We start from the raw sequence: 17,048 nt of genomic DNA on the forward strand, positions 1-17,048 counted from the left end.
TAATAATTATTATTAATAATAATAATAGTTGTTTTTATTTTAAATGTATTTTTTATTATTTAGTTTATTTAATTTTTATTCTTTTTTTTTTGTATGCAATCTTATATTTATAAATCAACATCTAATACAGGCTTTAGTGCCGGTTCACACTGATCCGACTTGTCAGGCGACTTGGTCGCCTGACAAGTAACTTCCAATGCTGTGCAATGGAACCGTTCTAATCAAAGGGACTCAAGTCGCTCCGACTTAGAAAAAGGTTCCTGCACTATTTTTTTTTTTGCAAAGTCGGAGCGACTTGCATTGACTTCCATTATGAGAAGTTGTTGCAAGCCGCGCCGAAGTCGCGGTGCACGGGCGACTTCATTAGTCACCCGAAGTCGGGGCGACTTTGAGTCGGATCAGTGTGAACCGACACTTACTCATTATATGTGTAATAATAATAATAATAACAATAATAGTATTCCTAATACAGTAGTAGATAGTATAACAGTTCCTATTTTTTATTATTGTAATATTTTTTATTTTATTATTGTTTTTATTATTATTAGTAGTAGTAGTGGTATTACAACAATAATAATAATAATCATTTTTAAATGTATATTTTTATAATTTATTTTATTTTATTTTTTTTAATTGTTTTTCTTTCTATGCAATCTTTTGCATAATTATAATTAAACATCTAATACAGGTTTTACTCATTATATGCGTATTAATAATAATAAATAGTATTATTAATAATAAGAAGAAGGAGAAGGAGAAGGAGAAGGAGAAGGAGAAGGAGAAGGAGAAGGAGAAGAAGAAGAAGAAGAAGAAGAAGAAAAATAAATATAAATATTGTCAACAATAATAATAATAATACAACTATGATAAAAATAATAATAATAAATTGATAATATGTATAACCATTCATATTTTTTATTATTCTATTATTTTTTTATTTTATTACTGTTTTTGTAGGGGTTTTTTTTTGTTTTTATTCATAAAATGATTAATATATTTAATGATAACAATAATGATAATAAGATAAAAATTAATGAAATAAAAAAAAAAATAGAGAAAAAAAAAGAATAGAAACTGTTATATGTTCCCTTTAAGACTCTTGGGCTGCCTATCTGTAGGATTAAATGCTCGGAATGTCACCTTACCCTGCACTACCATCATCTCACACCCACATCCCGATAGGGAAATCTAGACTTCTTCCTGTCTGACAGCCTCTGTTTTGTTTGAGTTGTTGAACAGGTGAAGTCGGTTTCACTTTCTGCTGCTGAGTTTCATCGAAAGCAGGTGAGCGGCGTCTTTGGTTGGCCTAGTGATACAGTTCTGTATGTCACCTCCAGTCCTGACTCAGAAGAGGTCACACGTTATATTACAGGCAGACACCTCATTGTGTTCTTATTCAAATCTGTTTCTTCTTTGCCTAGAGTAGCAAAATAATAGATACAAACTGTCAGGGCCGGAGTGATTATTATATGCTGTATTGGTATTATGCTTAGGTCCTGAGGAAGACAAGCTTGTGCCTAGTCGAAACGTTGAAATAAATTCTTCACTGTGCATTCCCCTTTCAAGACCCGTGAATGCCGCTTTCCCTTTTGGATTGTAATTATACAGAACTTATATATTGTACTTACAAATGTATTTCTCAAAACCCAAAACCAGATAAGGTGAGACCCACCCTATGCACTGAATACAGGAAAATGTTCATTCATCGGTGCCCTGATGAAGAGGGTCGAAACACGTAATCCAGGAAATAGTAACTATGTATTGCTGAACGGGTTAACCACTTCTGGACCGGAAGATTTTCCCCCTTAATGGCCAAGACATATTTCGCGATTCGGCACTGGGTTAATTTAACGGACAATTGCGCGGTCGTGCGACGCTGTACCCAAATAAAATTAATGTCCTTTTTTTCCCACAAATAGAGCTTTCTTTTGGTGGTATTTGATCACCTGTGCAATTTTTATTTTTTGCGCTATAAACAAAAAATAGCGACAATTCTGAAAAAAAAACAATATTTTTCACATTCTGCTATATAACATTCTCAAAAAAAAAAATTTAAAAATCTAAATTTTTTAACATTTTAGGCCAGTTTCTGCTACATATTTTTGGTAAAATAAAAAATTGCAATAAGCGTGTTTTGATTGTTTTGCGCAAAGGTTATCACGTCTACTAACTACGGGAAAGATTTATGTCATTTTTATTGTTTTTTTTTTTTTTACTAGTAATGGCGGCGATCTGCGATTTTTAGCGGGACTGCGACATTGCGGCGGACAGATCGGACCCCTATCTGACATTTTTGACACTTTTGGGGGGACCAGTGACATTACTACAGTAATCAGTGCTAAAAATATGCACTGTTACTGTAATATTGACACCGGCAGGGAAGGGGTTAACACTGTGGGCGATAAAGGGGTTAAATGTGAGCCTAGGGGAGTGATTCTAACTGTGGGGGGGGGCGTGGCTTGTGAAATGATCATAGAGACCTGTGGTCCTATATAGAAGGATCACAGGTGCTCTGTGATCATTCCAGGGAGAAGAACGGTCAGCTGTGTTTACAACAGCTGACCGTTCTTCTCTATCAGCGGGGAAGGATCGCGGGTGTCAGGCGGCAATCGGAGCCGCCTGCCCCGTACATCGGAGTCCCCGCTGACAAACGGGGGTAGGAGCGTGCCGCCGGCGGCGCCCACTCGCCCCCTGGCCTCCCGAGAGCGAGCGCCGTACATGTACGGCGATTTGCCCTGGAGCGGCTGCCTGCCGCAGTACATCTGTGGCGGGCGGTCGTAAACTGGTTATGAATTTAAAAAAAACAAAACACAATAGTGCGGGAAGCGATCGCGGGTGGCAGGTGGCAATCGGAGCCGCCTGCCCCGTACATTGGAGTCCCAGCTGCTGAGTGGGGGCGGGAGGGCGCCGGCGGCGGCGGCGCTCTCGCCCCCTAGCTGCAGGCGCGCGACCAACGTAGGTCTACGTCGTTTCGCGCAGGAGGGCCGCACTGCCGCAGAAAATCCGCGGCGGGCGGTCCGGAACCGGTTAAACAGTTGAACATTTTCCTCTATCCAGTGAGTTGAGCAGGTGGATTTAGGGCTTACTCACACCAGGTGCGGTGCGGTGCGGGAACACACTGCCTTTTGCAGATGTCTACACACCCTCCAAAATGCACGTAAAAAAACACTCCTGCACAAAGAGCAGCCGATTGAAATGAATGGGCTGTCCTTAAACACAATGCGCCACCACGCAGAAATTGCATGGGCGCTCAAACGCACCTCCTAGCCCCATGACTCCAAAGGCAGTAAAGCCAGGAAAATAAGCATTTTCAGACCGGTCACCAATAGGGACATGACTGCAGAGCAAAGCCCGGATCTGTCACATTCCTCCGGTGGAGAAGCGGCCGTGGTTTTGCCATGTAATTCAGAGACATTTTGAAGCTTGCATTAGAGGGAAATTAATGAGCTTGGAACGCGGAGTGTGTCAGCGGAGATGCCAGGATTTTGGCTCTGATAATCTGTTATTGCACTTCTCTTGTCAACAGCCTGGATGAGAACAGAGCGCCCGGGATTCATAAATACCACCAATATATCATGGGCTGCAATCTGTAACCATCCAATTAAAGGACCGGTAGACTGGATTCACACGTAACCGCGCGGTGTACGTGTGTCCTGGTGCGCCACCATTTATTCTGAGACACCCCACTGCAGATATATTACACTATATTACCAAAAGTATTGGGACGCCTGCCATTACACACACGTGAATTTTAATGGCATCCCAGTCTTAGTCTGTAGGGTTCAATATTGAGTTGGCCCACCCTTTGCAGCTATAACAGCTTCAACTCTTCTGGGAAGGCTGTCCACAAGGTTTAGGAGTGTGTCTATGGGAATGTTTGACCATTCTTCCAGAAGCTCTGTGATCATTCCAGGAAGAAGGACGGTCGACTGTGTTTACAACAGCTGACTGTCCTTCTCTCTCAGCGGGGAGCGGTCGCGGGTGTCAGGCGGAAAACGCGGCCATCGGCCCCGAGTATTGGCATCCCCGCTGCCTAGTGAGGGCGGGAGCTCCCCAGCACCATACGCGCAACCGACGTAGGGCTACGTTGGTTCGCGGCAGGTGGTCTTAATGTGTTTAAAGTGCCACTGTCCTCACACCCAGGCTCCAACCAGGCCACACCCTCCCACCAAGGCTCCAACCAGGCCACACCCTCCCACCCAGGCTCCAACCAGGCCACACCCTCACACCCAGGTTCCAACCAGGCCACACCCCCCATGCCCAGGCTCCAACCAGGCCACACCCCCATGCCCAGGCTCCAACCAGGCAACAACCTCATGTTCAAGCTCCAACCATACCACACCCCCACCCCAAGGCTCCAACCAGGCCACACCCTTACGCCCAGGCTTCAACCATGCCACACCACCACCCCAAGGCTCCAACCAGGCCACACCCCCACCCCAAGGCTCCAACCAGGCAACACCCCCACGCCCAGGTCTCACAAAAGAGGTGCAGGTACCCCCCCCCCTTCTGAGTCGCCCCTTGTCTCCATCCCCTAACCACTTTTGAGCATGATCCTTTGCAGCCAGCAACAACAGAACCCCCAACAACAATGGATCCTCACAGCAAAAAAAGACCTGTGATTTAACAAAACAGTAGATCTCCCAGTAGCCAGCATCAACAAATTCTCCAGCAGCCAGCACCAACAGATCCCTGCCCTCAACAAAAAAAATTCTCTCAGCAACAACTGACCCCCTAGCAACCTAAGATTCCCACCAGCAACAATAGATCCCTGGACAACAATAGGTCTCCCCAGCAACAATAAGCCCTTGCAAGTAACAATACACTAGATCTCCCCACAGCCAGCAAAAATAGACCCCTCCCTCAACAGTAGATCCCTCCCAGCAATAATTGACACCCCCGCAACAATAGATCCCCCACCAGAAAAAAATAGATCCCCATGCATTTGCCATTAGTAGACCCTCCAGCACACCCCATTCAATGCTGGAGGTGCAGGAACTGCATTCCCCCACATTCCCACTGAAAAAAAGCCCTGCCTGCATGCATACGTAAACGGTGATTGTACCACACATGTGAGGTATCGCTGCGAATGTCAGAGTGAGAGCAATATTTCTAGCACCTTTTCAAGACCTTCTCTGTAACTCCAAACTGGGAACCTGTAAAGGCTTATAAAGCATTGCCTATAGAAAAAATAATTTAAAACGTAGTTTGGGCAATTCCACAATCGTGCGCAATTTTAAAGCATGACATGTTTGGTTTATATTTACTCAGTGTAACACCATACTTTATATATATATATATATATATTATTTATTTTTTTAAAGGGTATTATATTGTATTTGTGTGCATTAAAATTCAGTAAAGTGCATTTTTTCCCAACAAATCGTGTTAAAAAAAAACTGCTGCGCAAATACAGTCTGACATAAAAAAATGCAACACCCACCATTTTATTCTGTAGGGCCTCTGCCAAAATATATAATATTTGCGGGTTTAAATAATCTTCTAGCAAAAAATATTGATTTTTAAAAATGCAAGGAGTAAACAAGGAGTGTCAGAAAAGGCCTGGTCTGTGATCTGGTTTTGAAAAATAACACATTTTTTGATACACAGCGCTTTAGCAAACTAAATTTCATTCATATTGGGTGTATGTCTATTTAACTGGCACATAAGTGTGAGCAGAGCTTAAGTGAAAAACATAACATAACATAACCAACATATTATTTCTAAAAAATCCACTGGATGGCGTCCCTGATTCTCTGTTGCATGCTCTATAGGACTGTGTGAAGGATGCCCACCAAAGGGCAGAAACAGGAAGTACTCATGGAAACTCCCCGGGTGTCACTGGGACAGGAAGTGATGGGAAATCTTTCCTGTGGGGACACCGACAGCAATAAAGATCTGACAAAATTTCTAATCCATTCCTTCTCTTTGCACTGACAAAAAAAATAAAAACACTTTTGGCTGAAGTTCTACTTTCGGATTGTTCCTCCACTGCAGAGCACTGGGCAGCATGCTGTAATTGCAACCTGAACGCTACAAAGGTGTTGGGTACAACATGTGACCTAGACTGATGCTGAAAGCAGATTTCACACAAATAAAATTAAAGGTGACCTGTCATGAGCTTATTCATTAAAACATTGCAAGGAGTGAAGCACTAATCAAATGCAAAGTTCAGTAAACATGAATTCTGATTGGTTACTTTTTTTTCCTCCTTTTACTAAACAAACCTTCAAGTCTTTAAAAAATGAATGGAGAATGTATTAGTAATAAAGTCAGGCAACTTGAAAAGGTCGTCTATCACAACCAATACAGCACATGGACAAATGACAGATCACAAATCAGAAAAGGGATGTGATTTCTGTACAGACTGTTCCATCGGGAATAACCTTAAACATTGATATTAAATATAATATGTGTGTTTTGTGAATGATTATCAGCAGCATCCAGAGCTTCCACTCCATCCATACAGAGTTGGACATTTAAGCAGAATGCACATTGATTTTTCTTTTCTCACTACTCAACAACGGCAGGGTGAGGCCAAAATGTGAAAGCAAATTCTACAATTCATGTAAAAGCAAATCCTACAACCCTTGATCTTTCTTTACATGTGACAGGTGAGAGAGATCAGCAACAACGCCCCTTCACTAAAATGGAACAGTAATAAAAACTAAAGGGCCATACACACTATAAGATTTTCTGAAGACTTTTTCCTTCAGATTTACCTTTTCTATGTAGTGCAAGGGCCTGCCAGATTGCATACAAATTGAAAATGTTTAGGTTTGACCTTATATTTTATGGTTTTGGTAAGTCTAAAGGAAAAAGTCTTCAGAAAATCTTATAGTGTGTATGGCCCATAAGTAATAGAAGGTTAAAAAAAATTATATATATACACACTTTTGCACATTGATTTTCCATTTCTGATTACTCAACAACGGCAAGATGAGGCCAAAATGTAAAAGCAAATCCTACAAACTGTGATTTTACTTTACATGTGACAGGTTAGTTATATATAAATTGCACATTGATTTTCAATTTCTGATTACCCCACAATGGCAGGATGAAGCCTAAATGTAAAAGAAAAAAAATCCTACATTTTGTTTCAAATCTGTGATCTTGTGTTTGCATGGGACATGGAAAAATATTGCTTTTGGCAACAACATCAAAAAAATAAAACACTAATACAAACTAATAAAAGCTTTTAAAAAAATACAAATATATATGGGGAAAAAAATATAGATATTAATATATATATATTTGTATATACAGTATATATATATATATATATATATATATTTTAGTTTTAGTGTTTTTCAAACGTGTATATAAAATGTTTTTTAAAAAATACAAATATATATGGGGAAAAAATATAGATATGAATTATATATATATATATATATATATATATATATATATATATATATATATTCCCCATATTTTTTTTTCCAGATGTGTATATATTTTTTTCCTTTTATTTTAATTTTGATTTTAAAGAACAAATATATACTGAATGTGAATATATATATATATATATATATATATATAGAGATAGATAGATAGATAGATAGATAGATAGATAGATAGATAGATAGATAGATAGATAGATAGATAGATAGATAGATAGATAGATAGATAGATAGATAGATAGATAGATAGATGTTTTTTGTTTTTGTTTTGTTTTTTGTTTTTATATTTTTTTGTTTTTATGTTTTTTAAATCTGTTTTAGTGTTTTTCAAACGTGTATATAAAAGGTTTAAAAAAAATACAAATATATATGGGGAAAAAATATAGATATGAATTATTATATATATATATATATATATATATATATATATATATATATATTTATATATATATATTATTTATTCCCCATATTTTTTTTCCAGATGTGTATATATTTTTTTCCTTTTATTTTAATTTTTTATTTTGATTTTAAAGAACAAATATATACTGAATATGAATATATATATATATATATATATATATATATATATATATATATATATATATATATATAGATAGATAGATAGATAGATAGATAGATAGATAGATAGATAGATAGATAGATAGATAGATAGATAGATAGATAGATAGGTAGATAGATAGATGTTTTTTGTTTTTGTTTTGTTTTTTGTTTTTATATTTCTTTGTTTTTTTGTTTTTTTTTGTGTTTTTCAAACGTGTATATAAAAGGTTTAAAAAAAAATACAAATATATATGGGGAAAAAATATAGATATGAATTATTATTTATATATATATATATATATATATATATTCCCTATATATATATATATATATATATATATATATATATATTCCCTATATATATATATATATATATATATATTTTTTTTTTTATTTTTTTTTTTAAACCTTTTAGATACACACTTGACAAACACTAAAACAGATATATATATATATATATATATATATATATATATATATATATATATATATATATATATATATATATATATATATATATATTTACACACACTAGGGGTCTTGAAAAAGTTTCTGCACTTTTATATGTATACAGAGTTCAAAAAGTGCGGAAACTTTTTGAAGAATGTCATATATATGCATTTTGTATCATATTTAAAAAATCATTAATAATATCTGGAGATTGTCAAAGGACCAAGTCCATACATAATACATCCATACAATCCTGTCTCAGGAAAGTGCTATTGGAGCAAACTTACATTTTTGTGCACCATCTATGATAACAATAAAGATGAAGATGATGATGATGGTGATGATGATGATAATAATAATTATAATAAATGGTTTAATATCCCCACAGCTGTTCAAATCTGCCGAGGTAATAATTGATCGCTACTTTTACTCTCCAGCACAATCACCCCCTCCTGCGGCACTGTACACATTAATATCACCGGCATGTCATATAAAAGCGATTATAGAAATTGAATCTCCCCAAAATTGTTTCTTTTATCCCAAACACTTACCAAAGCTCAGGCAGGAAGGCTTGTCATCTCCTCTGGGATGAATGTGGCGATGCTGTGTGTGTCATTCCTGGTGCACACACTAACAGTACCAAGTGATACCACCCTCCGGGGGGAACAAAGGACAAATAGCCCTCAGAGCACTCAGATTGTCCCAGTGGACCGAGCTCGGGCCTCCATGACAAGCAGGCCATTGTTGAGCCCACACTGGGTCCATGGAGGCTCGGGGGTCCCGGCCTGGAAGGGGTTACTCAGATGTGTGAGATATATTACACTCTATGGATTAGGATCTCCACCTGGACACAGCGATGGGACATTCCCTCTCTGATATCACTTCTCATTCATAATCTTTATTGATGGAGTGATCAGAGGAAGGGTGAGGTGCGAGGAGGAGCGACCAATCAGAGGACACACAGATTCACATATCTTTTTTATTTTGTTTTTTAACGCAGAACAGGGACAGGAACAGGAACTGGGACAGGAACAGGGACAAGGGCAGGGACAGGAACAAGGACAGGAACAGGGACAAGGGCCGGGACAGGTACAAGGACAGGAACAGGGACAAGGGCAGGGACAGGTACAAGGACAGGGACAGGAACAGGGACAAGGACAGGGACAGGGGCAGGGACAGGAACAAGGACAGGAACAGGGACAAGGGCAGGGACAGGTACAAGGACAGGGACAGGAACAGGGACAGGGGCAGGGACAGGTACAATGACAAGGACAGGTACAGGGACAGGAACAGGGACAGGTACAAGGACAGGGACAGGTACAGGGACAGGTACAAGGACAGGAACAGGGACAGGGACATTGACAGGGACAGGAACAGGGACAAGAACAAGGACAGGAACAGGGACAGGAACAGGAACTTGGACAGGAACAGGAACAGGGACAGGAACAGGGAGAGGAATAGGAACAGGGACAGGAACAGAGACAGGAACAGAGACAGGAACAGAGACAGGGACAGGAACAGAGACAGGGACAGGAACAGGAACAGGAATAGGGACAGGAACAAGGACAGGAACATGGACAGGGACAGGTACAAGGACAGGGACAGGGACAAGGGCAGGGACAGGTACAAGGACAGGAACAGGGACAAGGGCAGGGACAAGTACAAGGACAGGGACAGGAACAGGGACAAGGGCAGGGACAGGTACAAGGACAGGGCCAGGAACAGGGACAGGAGCAGGGACAGGAACAAGGACAGGAACAGGGACAAGGGCAGGGACAGGTACAATGACAGGAACAGGGGCAGGGACAGGTACAAGGACAAGGACAGGTACAGGGACAGGAACAGGTACAAGGACAGGGACAGGGACAGGTACAGGGACAGGGACAGGAATAGGGACAGGGGTAGGGTCAGGTACAAGGACAGGGACAGGAACAGGGACAGGGACATTGAAAGGGACAGGAACAGGGACAGGAACAAGGACAGGAACAGGGACAGGAACAGGGACAGGAACAGGGACAGGAACAGGAACAGGGAGAGGAATAGGAACAGGGACAGGAACAGGGAGAGGAACAGAGACAGGGACAGGAACAGAGACAGGGACAGGGACAGGAACAGAGACAGGGACAGGAATAGGGACAGGAACAAGGACAGGAACATGGACAGGGGCAGAAACAGGAACAGGGACAGGAACAGGGACAGGAACAGGGACAGGAACAGAAACAGGTATAGGGACAGGAACAGGGACAGGAACAGGAACAGGGGTCTCCTAATATTTCTGCTCCTCATCCACATCATGTATTTTACAAATATTCCTGGATCAAAAAAAAATCAGTTTTATAAATCAATGAATCAAATACATTGATTCAAAATCATCAAAATCATCCTGATCTGATTTATACTAACAGAGAATAACTAACTTACATCAGAGTTCCTATCAGAGTCTCCCTTACAATAGGTCTCCATCAGAGTCCCCCTTACATCACAGTCCTTATCAGAGCTCCATTACATGAGATTCACCCTTACATTAGGGTCCCCATTAGAGCCTCCCCTACATCAGAGTCCTTATCAGAGACCCCTTACATCAGAGTTCCCATCAGGGTCTCCTTTACATTAGGTCTCCATCAGAGTCTCCCTTACATCAGAGTTTCTATCGGAGTCCCCCTTGAATCAGGGTCTCCATCAGAGTCCCCCTTTACATCACAGTCCTTATCAGAGCCCCATTACATCCGAGTCCCATTTAGAGTATCCCTTACATAAGAGTTCCCCTTACATTAGGGTCCCCATAAGAGTCCCCTTACATCAGAGTCCCCCTTACATTAGCTCCCCATCAGAGTTCCCTTTAGAGTCCCCTTACATCAAGGTCTCCATCAGAGTCCCCCTTACATCAGGGTCTCCTTCAGAGTCCCCCTTACATCAGGGTCCTTATCAGGGACCCCTTACATCAGAGTTCCCATCAGAGTCTCCCTTACATTAGGTCCCCATCAGGTTCCCCTTACATTAAAGTTCCTATCACAGTCCCCCTTACATCAGGGTCCCAATCAGAGTCCCCTTTGCATCATGGTCTCCATCAGAGTCCCCCTTACATTAGGTCCCCATTAGAGCTCTCTTTACATCAGAGTCTCTCTTACATCAGAGTGTCCATCGGAGTCTCCCTTGCATCATGGTCTTCATTAGAATCCCCCTTGCATCACAATCCATATTAGAGCCCCCGTACATTAGAGTCCCCCTTACATCAGGATCTCTATCAGTATCCCTCTTACATCAGTGTCCCCATCAGAGTCCCCCTTATATCAGAATCTCCTTAAGCAGCCGATATACCAGCGAGTTAAACCAAGATAAATGACCCGATTCTACTATCCACTCAATGTGGATGGGGGAATCCTCCCTGCTGAACCTTTTTTACTCTGACAGTAGGAAGATTTCCCCGCTATCAGAATACACCGATTAGTGACTATAGCCAGCATTAATGATCGAGCGGCAAAAATCTATCATGGCGATTGTACAGAAGTCGATCAGTAGATGATCAGCAGATGATTAGTAGATTAACTTCTGTACAACCAATCTGTCCATACATGGATCGAAACCTGGCCGGGTCAGCAGGGAATTTCCATCCATGTATGGACAGCTTTAGATCAAAGTCCTCCTTAAATCAGAGTCTCTATAGATCCCCTATATATATAAAAGCCCCCGTACATTAAAGTCCCCCTTACATCAGAGTCCCCCTTATGCCAGAGTCCCTATCAGAGGCCCCCCTTACACCAGAGTCTCTTCTTACATCAGAAGACTGGATAAAATCTTGCAGCGGCCATATCTGGCCAGCAGACTATAGTTTAAAGACCCCTGACATAGAATAATGAACTGGTCTCTCCCAGCAGTTTTTTCAAAGTGAACATTACAATAAGGCATGGTGAATAGCCCACTACGACTTTCCTAAAGAGACCCTGTATATGGATAGAAGACCCTGTATATGGATAGAAGACCCTGTAGGCAGAGAGAAGACCCTGTATATGGATAGAAGACCCTGTATGTGGATAGAAGACCCTGTAGGCAGAGAGAAGACCCTGTATATGGATAGAAGACCCTGTATACAGATAGAAGGCCCTGTATGCAGAGAGAAGACCCTGTATGCTGATAGAAGACCCTGTATATGGATAGAAGACCCTGTATATGAATAGAAGACCTTGTATGTGGAAAGAAGACCCTGTATATGGATAGAAGACCCTGTATATGGATAGAAGACCCTGTATACATATAGAAGACCCTGTATGCAGATAGAAGACCCTGTATACATATAGAAGACCCTGTATATGGATAGAAGACCCTGTATACATATAGAAGACCCTGTATGTGGATAGAAGACCCTGTATACATATAGAAGACCCTGTATGCAGATAGAAGACCTTGTATACATATAGAAGATCCTGTATGTGGATAGAAGACCCTGTATGTGGATAGAAGACCCTGTATACATATAGAAGACCCTGCATGCAGATAGAAGACCCTGTATACATATAGAAGACCCTGTATATGGATAGAAGACCCTGTATGTGGATAGAAGACCCTGTATGTGAATAGAAGACCCTGTATACATATAGAAGACCCTGTATATGGATAGAAGACCCTGTATGTGGATAGAAGACCCTGTATACATATAGAAGACCCTGTATACATATAGGAGACCCTGCATGCAGATAGAAGACTATAGCTGTCCTTTGACTTGATGGCACCTCAGAGATGTCATCAGATCCCCCTCAGATCCCTGTATGTAGGAAGGGACAAGGGCTCCTTGTGAGAGGGGACTGGGATTATACATTGATGATGTGCTCGCTGCATCGGTCTAACAATGAGTAATGTTTTGTGACTCACAGGCTCAGATAAACTCCTTCTTTGTTTCGGGGACACCATATACGTGACATGTCCCCAGCAGTGACAGATACAGATGGGACCAGCCGGACATGTGTGCGGAATATCTCACATGGTGTATTGTCAGTGATCCCAAATAGCTGGAGATTAGAGAAATACTGGACTACACGGAGGACCCCCCTCACTAATTTGGGGTGCTCTGCGGTGGTTTCCCACACATGTTATGCTGTGCTTTACCATACGTTGGGTCAAGGCTGCACATTTGTTATGAATGGGCCGCTGATGCACCAAAAACCAGAGCTGGCCCTTAATGCTGACGCTGTGCACTATGGTCATCCTGCGTTATGGTGCTCTGTAATGCAGCTACCTGGACTTTGTGTGTTGGGGGGCCATTTATAATAAATGAACGTGTGCAGGACAGTGCAGAGAACCCCAACACAGAGATGGGAGGGGGCATGAGGAAACTTTTTAACCACTTAAGCCCCGGAAGAATTTACCCCCTTCCTGACCAGGGCCTATTTTGCGATTCGGCACTGCGTGACTTTAACGGACAATTGCGCGGTCGTGCGACGCTGTACCTAAACGAATTTGACGTCCTTTTTTCCCACAAACAGAGCTTTCTTTTGGTGGTATTTGATCACCTGTGCGATTTTTTGATCATGCGCTATAAACAAAAAAAGAGCGTCAATTTTGCAAAAATAACAATATTTTTCACATTTTTTTATATGAAATTCCCCCAGAAAAATTAAAAATCTAAAATTTTTAACATTTTAGGCCAATTTTTTTTTTTTTTTACCATATGTTTGGTAAAAAATATGGCAAAAAGTGTACTTTGATTGGTTTGCGCAAAAGTTATTGCGTTTACTAACAAAGGGAAAGATTTTTGTCATTTTTGTTGTTTTTTTTTTTAACGAGTAATGGCGGCGATCTGCGATTTTTTTTTGCGGGACTGCGACATTGCGGCGGACAGATCGGACCCTTGACTGACATTTTTGACACTTTTGGGGTTACCAGTGACATTACTACAGTAATCAGTGCTATACATATGCACTGTTACTGTAAAATGACACTGGCAGTGAAGGGGTTAACTTTTTTTGAGAGGGAGGGGTTATGTGTGTCCCTAGGGGCGTGATTCTAACTGTGATTGGCTGTGGCTGTGTGTGTAAGAACGGAGATCAACGGTCCTACATAGTAGAACCGTATGATCTCCATTCTTACACAGGGGAGAATGACAGGCGGCTTTGTTTACATTAGCCGCCTGCCTTTCTCCCAGTGTAACGGACGATCGTGAGTGACCGGCGGACATCGGGTCCGCCGGGCACACACGCGGGAGAGTCCGTGACCGCGCGGGAGCGGTAGCGCGCCCCTGGCGGCGCGCGCTCGCTCCCTAGAGCCTCACAGGCTAGCGACATAGCCCTACGTCGCTTTGCCTGTGAGGGGCTGACCGTCGCCGTAAATAGTCGTGCGGCGGTCGGCAAGTGGTTAAAGATTCTGTTGTATGCATCTATCTATCTATCTATCTATCTATCTATCTATCTATCTATCTATCTATCTATCTATCTATCTATCTATCTATCTATCTATCTATCTATCTGTCCATCCATCCACCTATGCAACAATCCACCCACCTGTCAGTCCATCCGTGTGTCTGTCTATATACACCCCACCATCCATTCATCTATCCACCCATCTAAACCAGCCTTTTTCAACCAGGGTGCCCAGGAGCACTGGGGTGCCTTGAGGTTTCTTCAGCCTTGGCAAAATGCCTAATAACTGATAAAAAAGTATATACAAGCCAGCAGATGGATGAAGCCTTTTAGTTACACAAAGCCAGGGGTTTTTATTAAGCACCATTATGACTTTCTAGACATTGGCATCCTAACAACCAATTATGTCATCAGCTGAGAAGGAGGAGGTCTGTCGCCTCCCCGGCATCCTTGTTTGACCCTCCAGCGCCCCTCTTCCTCAGCACTGGGGTCACATACTGTAAGCTGACTGATGGAGAGAAAATGAGGGAGAAGAGAAACATTGGTATACTAGTCAGTACCAAAAGTGTATTGGATTTGGAAGAATAAATCACCTCTAACGTGTGGATGTTGCTGCATTATGTAACACTATTAGAATCGTTTTTACTTTTTAGAATGGGGTTCCCTGAGACTGTCCATAATTTTAAAGGGTGCTGTGACTGAAAAAAGGTTGAGAAACACTGCCCTATACATCAATCCATCCCCTGAGGATCCATCCGTGTGTCCGTCCATCCATTCACCCATCCATCTATCTACCCCCCCTCATTCCATCAGTCTGTTCATCCATCCATCCACTTGTCTGTCCATCTGTCTATCCATTCATCTACCCACCCACCTGTGCATCAATCCACCCACCTGTCAGTCCATCCATGTGTCTATCAATCCATTCATCCTTTCATTCATCCATCCATCCATCCACCCCTCAGTCTGTCCATCCATCCATCCACCTATACATCAATCCACCCATGTGTCTATCAATCCATCCATTCTTCCATCCATCCACCCCTCAGTCTGTCCATCCATCCATCCATCCACCTATACATCAATCCACCCATGTGTCTATCAATCCATCCATTCTTCCATCCATCCACCCCCTCAGTCCATCATCCCCATCCCCTCAGTCTGTCTGTCCATCCATCCACCTATACATCAATTAACCCACCTGTCAGTCCATCCATGTGTCTATCAATCCATCCATGCATCCATCCATTCTTTCATTCATCCATCCACCCCTCAGTCTGTCCATCCATCCATCCATCCACCTATACATCAATCCACCCATGTGTCTATCAATCCATCCATTCTTCCATCCATCCACCCCTCAGTCTGTCCATCCATCCATCCATCCATCCATCCACCTATACATCAATCCACCCATGTGTCTATCAATCCATCCATTCTTCCATCCATCCACCCCTCAGTCTGTCCATCCATCCATCCATCCATCCATCCATCCATCCATCCATCCATCCATCCATCCACCTATACATCAATCCACCCATGTGTCTATCAATCCATCCATTCTTCCATCCATCCACCCCCTCAGTCCATCATCCCCATCCCCTCAGTCTGTCTGTCCATCCATCCACCTATACATCAATTAACCCACCTGTCAGTCCATCCATGTGTCTATCAATCCATCCATCCATCCATCCATCCATTCTTTCATTCATCCATCCACCCCTCAGTCTGTCCATCCATCCATCCATCCACCTATACATCAATCCACCCATGTGTCTATCAATCCATCCATTCTTCCATCCATCCACCCCTCAGTCTGTCCATCCATCCATCCATCCATCCATCCACCTATACATCAATCCACCCATGTGTCTATCAATCCATCCATTCTTCCATCCATCCACCCCTCAGTCTGTCCATCCATCCATCCATCCATCCATCCACCTATACATCAATCCACCCATGTGTCTATCAATCCATCCATTCTTCCATCCATCCACCCCTCAGTCTGTCCATCCATCCATCCATCCATCCATCCACCTATACATCAATCCACCCATGTGTCTATCAATCCATCCATTCTTCCATCCATCCACCCCCTCAGTCCATCATCCCCATCCCCTCAGTCTGTCTGTCCATCCATCCACCTATACATCAATTAACCCACCTGTCAGTCCATCCATGTGTCTATCAATCCATCCATGCATCCATCCATTCTTTCATTCATCCATCCACCCCTCAGTCTGTCCATCCATCTATCCATCCATCCATCCACCTATACATC

This window comes from Pelophylax lessonae (genome assembly GCF_965119305.1).
Source record: "Pelophylax lessonae genome assembly, chromosome: 12".
Lineage (NCBI taxonomy): Eukaryota > Metazoa > Chordata > Amphibia > Anura > Ranidae > Pelophylax > Pelophylax lessonae.